This window comes from Vigna unguiculata, chromosome 3, assembly GCF_037176805.1.
Source record: "Vigna unguiculata cultivar grain cowpea cultivar isolate G323 ecotype 2 chromosome 3, ASM3717680v1, whole genome shotgun sequence".
In the NCBI taxonomy this organism is placed as follows: domain Eukaryota; kingdom Viridiplantae; phylum Streptophyta; class Magnoliopsida; order Fabales; family Fabaceae; genus Vigna; species Vigna unguiculata.
The window spans coordinates 59,453,541-59,464,905 of record NC_140794.1 but is presented as its reverse complement, the minus strand read 5'-3'; positions in this window follow the sequence as shown (position 1 = coordinate 59,464,905).

The window sequence follows — 11,365 nt, the reverse complement described above, 5'->3', positions numbered from 1 at the left end:
AGACAATTGCTAACTATTTTCTAGTTATAAACTAATCAACGAAATAAAAAAAAAAAAGTTTGAGAAGTTTAATCACTAACCATGTCATCTAGACTGAGGCAACAAAATTTTGTTATACAAACTTCTAAGTGTAAGTCAAGAAAATAGAATTTCAATTCAAATAATTTCACATGACTTGGTTGTAATCTAAACTACAATTAGTTCCCTTGTTAGAAACACTTGTAGTTTCATATCCAAAGATAAAGGTTATCATTTAGTAATGCAAAAGAATAAACCTCTAAAAGCCTTATTAATAGACCATAACAATTTGCTACTTTGGGAAGTTACATGCAATTCCCTTCAAACTTTGAGATGTTAAGAATGTTTTCTTTTCATGTTGTCTCCTTACATTGTTGAATCGTGTAATAATGAAGATATCATATACCTTTTGATTTTAATGTTTTAATTCTATTAATAGAGATACTATTTTTTTTTTCTTTTTTTATTATCAGATATTCTATTTTATTATGATACATATTAAGTTGAGATATTGTACTTTATATATTGGACAAATTTTTAATATATCATGACTCAAATACTAGGATGGAGAGTATTCTTGGATAAATTACCGACTAAGGATAACTTACTTAAGAGGGGGGTTCAACTACAACATTGTCTTTGTGATTTGTGTAATGCACATGAAGAGACTACAAACCATCTATTCTTCTCTTGTAGGGTGACCCAAATAGTCTGGAATATGTGTGATAGGTGGTTGGGGTTATGCACTATGCACCACATTAAAGCCAGGATCAACTTTCAACACTTCCACCTTTTTGACTTTAATAGTATACAAAATCTAGCTTGGCGAGGAATGTGGTTAGCTATTATAGGGGAAATTTGGAACCATAGGAACAGTGTAATCTTTAAACAAAGGAAAGTTGACCCTATAGAAATCTTTAGTCAGGCTCAAATGACAGCTTGGGTGTGGATGAAGCACAAAATCCCAGCTGCCATGTTCTCCTATAGTGATTGGTGCTTATCCCCAATACATGTCTAAAATCTCTATGATACGGTAATGTTGTGTGTTTCAGTGTGATAGGTAAGCAAATGCAGGTTCCTCAAGTGAAGGGAAGAAAGTATCATAATGCAAGGCTTCAACTATAGCGATGCTGTAGGATCCAGTCTACAACACATCAGACATGGCTGAGTTCTGTAGCTATGGAACTGCACAACAGTAGTGCTAGAGGGGGCTGACTGCTGCTATATCAGAGGCAACAACTTCATATCTGCAATAGAGGGGTCTGTATGTCAATAGTTTCATAGATGTTGCAGAGCCTTATGTGTAGTGTCATGGTGATATACTAAGGCTACATCTTTGTTCTTGGTAGGTTTTGGTTGATGGCTCTTCTTGCTAAGCTATGCATCAACACTTACAGGTTATGTTTTTGTATAAGGGTTAGAGCACCCCTTAAGTGCTCTACTTAATTAAATTTTATTCTTTGCTGATCAAAAAAAAAAAAAACTCTCATTCTCATACGTTCAATAAAGTATTTCTCTTCTAATTTTCTCTCACTTGTGTTTTATCAAACACTAACATTTGTATATCTCTTTATTGTTGATATCAATTATCATCAATGAAAAAAAAATTCTCAAGGTTCACGACTTTTTCAAGGTTCTCAAAGTTATCATGTTTCTCAAGCTCTCAAGATTCTCTTCATCCTAGTGCTTTTCAAAAGTGTTACTTCCAAGTTGGGTCTTCATAATTTTCATGCTCACCTTGAGAGGGGTGATAAAGATATCACATATATCTTCTGATTTTAATTCTATCGATAGATATATCATTTATTTTATTCTCTTTTATTATTATCACATATTATGTTTTATGATGATATATATTAGGTTTTATTTTTTTCCCTTATACCATGGGATATTGTACTCTATAAATTGGATAAGTTTCTAATAAATCGGTATGCAAACTTTCATTATCATATTTTCAATAAAGTATTTATTGTCTAACTTTCTCTCACTTGTGTTTTGTCAAACACTAACATATAATGACATGTGTCTAGTTGAAGCGTTTGATAGATTGTATTTAAATGTGTGTGTGCGCCTATCATTTTCATTGTCTTATGTTGTTATTATTAGACAATTATTTTATTTATTATTAGACCTTTTATTATATAAGTTATATCAGTGTTATTATATATATATATATATATATATTAACTAATTTTTTGGGAGTTGGATTGTTACATGTTTGTATAATTTGTATTAATTATCCTTGTAATTCGTTCTTTCAAGTTTTAGCATGTGTTATATGTAAAAGATGTGTAACAAGGGGTGAATTGTGATTTAAAAGTTGCGATACTACAAGAATATGTCTCATTAACAACCAATTTTAGTGACCAAAAGTTGTTAGTCAATATTATAGTGACCAATTTAGAGATCAATCATAACTTTTCATTCATAATAGTAACTATTTTAGTAATCAATAATTTTTTATTCTGTAAATTGGTGATTATTTGTGACTAATAACTTTTGGTCAGTACAATTTGTTGTTAATGAGGTATTTTCTTGTAGTGAGAGATGATGGTCGGCAACATTTATTGAAAGGCATGATGTTATTTTGTGAACATGACATTGATATTTCTTATTATAATTCTACTTATGTTGCACGTCATGGTCGTTCTCGACTTCAAAATGATCATGTCACTCTGGAGCATCATTGTAGGTTGAATATATTTTTTGTTATAATGGATAAGCAGCTGCAAGGATTAAATGACATGTTTAGTGAGCAAACAATGAAACTTTAAACTCTAAGCAATGCCTTAGTTCCTAAGGATGCTTATAAAGCTTTTAACATCGATGATATATGCATTCTTGTAAACTAATTTTATCCTTTAGATTTCAGTGAACAATAGAAGATTAGTTTAAAATATAAACTTCAACTTTATTGTTGATGATCCTAACCATTAAGATTGGAAGAATTTATCAACCATGCATGAAATATGTCAATCTTTGATAAGAACAAGAAAATAAAAAATTTTACTTGATTAATGGTTTGATTCTCTTATTTTATATATACTTATATAATATTTTGACTGTCATGAAATTTTATTTATGTGTAATTATATAATATTTGATATAACTATTTCATTTTTACTCGATTGTTATATGTTATTCTAATTTAAAATTTATGTAATTATATTTTTTAATAATTAATATCGAAGAAATGAAAATTTTTACTTCAATAATGGATTAGATAATAAAACTCGTCCATCTTACCTCAATATCATTCCTAATTTTAAGAATTGATCACCTATGGATTAGAAAATGTAAAAAGTTCACTACTTTATTATCGTTCTTTAATATTACATTGTTAAGTGATTTTTGTGTAAAAGATCGTTATATAAACGTGATTTTTATAGTAGTGAGATTGTGGCGGGTCAACAATGTTCTCGTAGAGCGAATGTATCATTAACTTCGAATTCATACTTGGGATACCTTCATTTTTGGACATAGTATAAATGAGAATGATGAAGATTTTATCGTAGCCTTATAGGTCTTCAACATGCTCATCTAATCTGGACTCCAGTTTACCATTTTAGGATGCTAATTGACTTCACCAACTCACTAAGAAAAGTGTTAATGTTGCGTTTCATGTTTTGGAACGCACCAACAAAAGTATACCCAAGTAAACTCTCTAGTATAATTGAGATGTTTTAAAGACAAAATATCTCTACAAGGTACTCTCACAAAGTGCGGAGTCACCTTACAATATGTTCATGATCTCTTTCTGTTGTTGGATCTATTGTTTCACCCGCTATCACATTTTCGATTTAGTGTGACTTGAAAGAATCTTACAAAGAAGATCTTATATGAAATAGACATTTCATCTACGAGCTTCAGAACTGGGGTCCCCTACAGCTAATGGCACAGGGTCTCTCTCTCCAATAAGAAGAAAAGCAAATGATGTGCTTTTGATGAGTTGCAGTCGTACTGAAGAAAGGGATATATAGGGCTACATTTATTGTCACTGTCGCAATCTGGGTCGGCCATGTGAGGTCTTCCGATTAATGAGATGATCTTGAAAATGCAATAAGGTGTGTTGAATGCCCCACTTCAATGTCCTGGTTTCTCTTATGCATGGTTTACAAAAACCTTCAAATGCATCAATCCTTCTCTCCATTCAATAATTAACACCACCACCTGCTCCCATATAACTATCATCGCCACTTCCCAAGTACCACGCACTATTTCTGCAACCCCATCTTCTTCACTTTGCACATGAATAAATAGTTCATCACATTTTTTTTCTCTCTCTTCTTTTTAACCAATCTTGTCTTCACTACACCAACACTTTCTCCAAAGTCTTTCTATATTAATGCACCACCAATGCAGTAACATCGCATTGCTTCTACATCTTATATAAACCACGAAACGTAGTATTCACCACAATCGTCTTTTCCTTCTCTTCCTCTTCTTAATTACCTTTCTTTCTTATATATACATTGCTCTACTTCTCATTCGCACTTTCTCTTATCACTCGCTCTAGTCCATTAGTAGTTTTACATGCTTCACTACACTCCACAAATAAAACTTTTTTTTTTCTTTTAAACTCTACCTCTTACTCAACAAAAGTTTCAAAAATATTGGCCCCTAATATTTGTTTTAGAAAAATATTATTTTGATACTTGAGAATCCACTTTTAGGGATATTTTGTTCATTGAAAAAGTTAATTATTGTATTTATAAAATAAGAAAAAAATTAAACAATAAAATAATAAATGTAAAGTGTGTGTAATATTTATTGGATATCAAAATAATTGTATCCATTGTTTTACAAATCATAACCCGAATTTACAAAAAATCATATTTTTTTTCTTGAATTTATTGGTAATCATCACAACTAATTGTAAGAGTTGAAAGAAAAGTTATAATAAAATTGTTTTGGTTTTGAAGATGTGTTAATCATTGGATCTCTAAAGACATGAATTACATATTTTAATTTTTTTAAAATTATCAATGAATTAAAAATATAAATTATATATGTGCACACACAAACAGTAAAAAAGGAAATAATTATTTCTTTTTATAAAAAAAGAGTTAATTTCATTCCTATTATTTCATCAAAGTATATATATATATATATATATATATATATATATATATATATATATATAATATAATATAAGAAAATGTTATTTTAGTAACCAATTTAGTGATCAAAAGTTGTTAGTTACTATAATGACCAATTTTGATACCAATTCACAAAGTAAAAAATTATTGGTTAATAAAATAGTCACTATTATAAATAAAAAATTATAATTGATCACTAAATTGGTCTTTAAAATTAGCTATCATGGTTTTGACTACCAAAGAAAATTGGTTACTAAAAATTAGCTACTTATAAAGTTGTCAAAATGGGTTGGAACCCGCGAGCCAACCCAGCTTACCACGGTTCCGGGTCGGATTGGGTTGAAATTTTTTTACAAATTTCAATACGGGTTGATTTTTGACTCGGCTCATTTAGAACCCGACTCATCCGGGTTGAACCCGTGGTGAGCCGGGTTGGCTCACTAACCTACAGATAAAAGGGTCACACAAGTATTTGTTATTTTTTTTATTAAGTTGGGCTTTACATTTGGGTCATGTTAGGTTATTTTTTTATCCAACACATAAATAATTTGTATTTTTTTTTTTTGTATTTGGATCGTACTAAAGTTTATTTAGATTTTAATTAGAATTACAATTTAGTTTTGACTAAAAAAAATAAAAAAATAATTTTGTTTTTAATTAAGTGAACCCGTGAGCTAACTCGTTTAACCCGCTAACCGGTGGTGGGCCGGGCCGGGTTCGATTTTTTTTGGCTCGTTAAAAAGTGAACCGGGTTGGCTCACTAAATCATCAATCCGTGGTGGATCGAGCTGGGTTACCCGTTTTGACAGCTCTACCTATGTTTTAACTACCAAAATGACTTAGTTTCTAAATTGGTCTAATTAATTCCTACAAATTTAGTGACTAATTATATTTTTTTTATAATAGTGATTATTTTAGTAACTAATAATTTTTTATTTTTTAAATTGGTATCTAAATTGATCACTATAATGACTAACGATTTTTCGTCACTTAAACCCTAAACCCTAAACCCTAAACCCTAAAACTTGATTACTAATGAAACACTTTTGTGTAATGATATATATATATATATATATATATATATATATATATATATATATATATATATTTATTTATTTATTTATTTATATATTGTCATATTAGTTGTATGGGATTTAATTTTCATATTCATTAGAAATACAAATTTTTTTAATTCATAGTAAATATAAATTAATTTTTTCTAATAATTTTAAATGAAAAATAAAACTCCATAACAATATTTATGTGTATATTGTTCTGAATACTTTCATTTTAACAAATGAGACACAGAATACAAAAAATATATAATGTAAAAGTTAAATTTTAATATTTTGTCTTAAAATATATATAAATTAAAAAAATAATAAAACTAATAAGGAAAATGCCTTACATGGTGATTTAGAGTGTATTTGAAAATTTGTTGGATAATAGTTAACAGCAATTAGCAGTGAGAGTTATAATTTACTAAAGTTGACTTGGAAAACGAAAAACACTAAAATCAAACACAACATGTTTCACATTTATAGTACTTATGGTCACAGGATAACTCAGTTTATTCCTTTGTCTTTCACGTTTTCCCTCGTCCACACATGCTTCCATTGTACTATTTAATATTTATTCAATCTGTTAAGTTGCTTCATCTGTCATTGATCATAATCCAAAATGGTGGTACCATAAATTATTATTTCTTCTTAGCAAGAACTTATTACTCAGTTTCTCAACTAGCTTCCAATATACACAATGCTCTAACAAAAAAAATTCAATTATTTTGGTAAACTCACGTGCAAACAAACTTTATCATAATGTCTTATCTATTGCACTACAAAAGGAAATTAATCGGTTTGTATGTTACCGCCGCCGTTGATACAATATTTAGTATAATCCATAAAATAATTATTATATGTTACCATATTTAAACAAATCAAATAATAATACATCTTTTAATACTTTTTGAGACTAGTGTTATGTTGTCAAAATATTATTGTTATTGTTGAAAATAATGATTTTGATGATAACTTTTTTATGGTGGAGACTCGTAACTTTAGTAATTAAAACTTTATAATAGTGTTATGCGATAATAATTATTAATTAATTTTATTTAATTATTTTTTAAAATTAATATAATCAAAATAAAATTATTAATTAGTGATATAATTATAAAAGAATTGTTTAAAATTTGGTTTCATATATTTTTATTTTGTTTCATTTAAGCCCATCCTGAATCCTATATTTCCAAAAGGATCAAGAATATATTTTTGTCAGAATATGTCTTAGCATCTAAATAAACTGGCAGCTTAATATCAATATAACATTTGAACTGTCAATATGTTAGACAATTAGTTCTTTGATCTTAAATGCAGTCACATTCAACAAGTAATCTATCATATTATATATATGTATCCATCATAAATTTTTAATGTGTTTAAGATACGTGTTCAAAACGTTTCTAACTAAATAATATGTATTAAGTATTCATAAAAAAAAAAAAAAAGAGATTGCAAATAACTATCATCCAAAAATTTAAATTATATTACTAATAATATACTACTTCTGTTTAGACAACGATCGAAAAGTATTCATACAAAAAAAAAAAAAAGAGATTGCAAATAACTATCATCCAAAAAATTAAATTATATTAATAATAATATACTACTTATGTTTAGACAACGATCGAAATTATATATTTAAATTAAACTTACATATTAAAATGTGACATAGAAAAATACACGTTAGTTAATAGTTACTAACCTATTAAAATTAATTATATGTCAGAATAAATTAAAATAAAAGAAACTTGAGATTAAAAGAAGAATATAAAGAATTATTAAAAAAAAAGAAAATAACAAAACTTGGTTCCAAAACCATATTAAAAAGTAGGTTTTAAGTCTAACTCAACCCCACAAAATTGATTTGTAACCTATTAAAATTAATTATATGTCAGAATAAATTAAAATAAAAGAAATTTGAGATTAAAAGAAGAATATAAATAATTATTAAAAAAATAGAAAACAACAAAACTTTGTTTCAATACCATGTTAAGAAGTGGGCTCTGAGCTTAACTCAACCCTACAAAACCAACATATAAGATGAAGTTTGCACCTCATTTATTTATATATATATATATATATATATATATATATATATATATATATATATTATAAAATTGTCTTATTTTTAGTTGACGTGAAATCCATCAGGCACATAGAAAAGTAATAAAAGCATAAAGTGTTGGACAAAAGACACAAGTCAACGGTAAGAAATATATGAAAATACTAATTATTTTGATGGTATTGACATATGAATATTTATTTTTATTAATTATTTTGATGGTATTGACATATGAATATTTATTTTTATTTTAAAGTAAAATGATGGCGAATATATACAAATATTGAATACACGAAAGTGAGGTGTACGATATATGTAATGAGAGAGGGAAGTCCTTATCAGAATATATATAGGCTATGCAAAGAAACAAGAATACCAAGTTAGTTCGACTACAAATTATTATATCCAAATATAATAACTTTAGAATTTTAATCATGGAATGTTTCATGCAAAAACATAATACCAGCTATTTTATTCTTTAATCAGATTACATATATAACCAATCAAAATGTAATAAATATATCTGGGTTAAAAATAATTATTTTTTACATTAAGTGGAAATGATATTTATGTTATTATTGTGATGATAATCTCTCTCATATCACAATCATCATGATTATCACAATATACTAATGTCATTATCATCATTTGTGACAACTATGGTGGTATGGACAACATTGATAATGGTAACTGTGATTATGATAATAGTAAGAACTACAACCATGAAGGTGTTTATTGTGGTAAACATAGTGATGATGAATCTGGTCATGACAATAATAATCATGGTGACCAAAATTACAATGATAATAATCATAACGATGGTGATGATCATTTTATTGTATATGATAAATTTTTAATTACAACTTATAAATCTTATTTTAATGAACATAATATCGTTATTTTTCTCGAGTTAATTTTGACTAGCATAGTTGACTCTTTTTTTTTCTTATCTTATTGAACAAATAATATAAGTTGAGAAAGAATATTGTAAAACCGTTAAAAAAACTAAAAAATAAAAATAAAATCAATCAACAATACAAACCGAAATCCATCAAAATTTGACGTGGGACTCAACACACACACCCATGTTGTTCTGACATGATTGTACTGAAAAGTAACATTTCTACGAATTTTTAATTTATGTAACATTATAACATATTCGAGGATGACTTACATTTATACTTTCGTCTAATACGCTACCCGAGTTTATAATTCATCTTGATAATGACTTTCTGTTAATGTCAATTAGTTTAAAAATAAAATGTTAGATAACATATTTTGTGGTGTGCGAAGATGACAGTATATAAAATAAAATGTGGATTTTGACAATGTAAAGGAAATGACATTGAGAAAAGCAACTTTTGTAGCAATTGGGTTATGATTGAAGTCCAAAGTGTTAAAAGAGACGTGTTTTAAGTATATACGCAACACTGATGGCAACGATATGAACAAAGATAGCTGAACCGCATTTACATTTAAAAGTGATTTTATACAGAGAAATAACTTTCTTAAATGCTTCATTCTTCTTCCACTGTGATGGAAACTGTTTGGAAGATAATGTCAGCATCACCTATCGCAATTCAACAATATGTTCATTTATTAAACCTTCTTGTTGTTTCATGCGTGTCACCATCGATCCAGTTCATAAATTAAAACCACTGCACATTTCCTGTGATATGTGAACTCATACCGAGTTTTGAATACAAATGCTACTCATGAATCCAATATTCTTTGTCAGCATTAAATTCTCATACCATATCACACTTTGTATACCTTAAAATGAAGTGATATTAAGTGGATACACGTTACATTTTTAAGATTTCAGATAAATAATGTAAGATTTTTCAACAATAACCAACTTGAAAGAAAATGTTGTTAGGATTAAGTGTTTAACATTAGGTCAAACTCCTCTTTAATAATTGTTCATTTTGAATTGAATTCGTAATTTTGACTCTGATTCTAATGATTAGGATCGAGTGCTAACCATTATGTCAAAAACTATAATTATTAATTAAAAAGTACAATCTTTTTTATTTAAGAGTATAATAGTCTACGCATCACAATTATATTATCACCTAAACGAAACAATTTACGTTACTTAAAATAAATGTGTTATACTTGAAATCACAAAGACCAACTTCAGCATTCAGCACCCCATTTTTGAACATCCCATAAAGTTAGGTTAAAAAACAATAACAAGGTTAGCCTAGAGGAATATAATCAATAGGTGCAATATATCCTTTTTATTTCCTTTCTTTTAGAGAATAACCGTCAAAGGAGTGATCATTTAAAATCAAAATCCTAGATGAGACTATGGGTTAACGATTTAATCATTATAGTGGAGATCGCAAGAGGTTGAATATGGTTGCTTACTTAATACATTATACTTAAGAAAATTTGTCTTCTTATCAATTTTATTACTCGTCAAAAAATACACGTGAATTTTTTATTTTTATAAGTAACCATGGATATTCATAAATATTTTTATATTTTTCTTTTTTTAATAATTTTAAATGGAAGTATTTAAAAATAAATGTTTCAAATATGAACTAAATAAAACTAATTTTAAAGTATAATATAGATGAAGTTATACATTAAAATATTAATATAAATAAATTTAGTATTTCTAAAATTAAATTTAAAAGAGTTGTGCTAAAATATAGAATTTGAAAAATTATTTTTTTATTTACATAAAATTAAAATATTAAGTAAGGTAAACGGAAGGAAGAATTTTTTTTCTTAAGTAATTCATAATAAGTTAAAATTAATCTATTGAAGTTTAACATTTGTATCATAAAGAATTTAATGTTTACAGTATCAGCAACAACAAAAAAAACTACAGTATTATTTTTTAATGATTTTTGACAAAAAAAAATATTATTTCATGTTATTGGAATGTTAAGAAATATTATTATTAGACCTCTATCCTAATTAATACATTGTCCACTTAATTTTGAATCTATACAGAGTCAAATACAAATGGGTATTCTAAATTCGTTAAAAATGAATTTTTTTTATTAAATTGGAAATTTATTATGATCAAATAAATTATTATTTTTAACTAAAATATCATTATATTAGTTACTAGCTTTTAAAATATAAATATATAAAGATGAAAAACA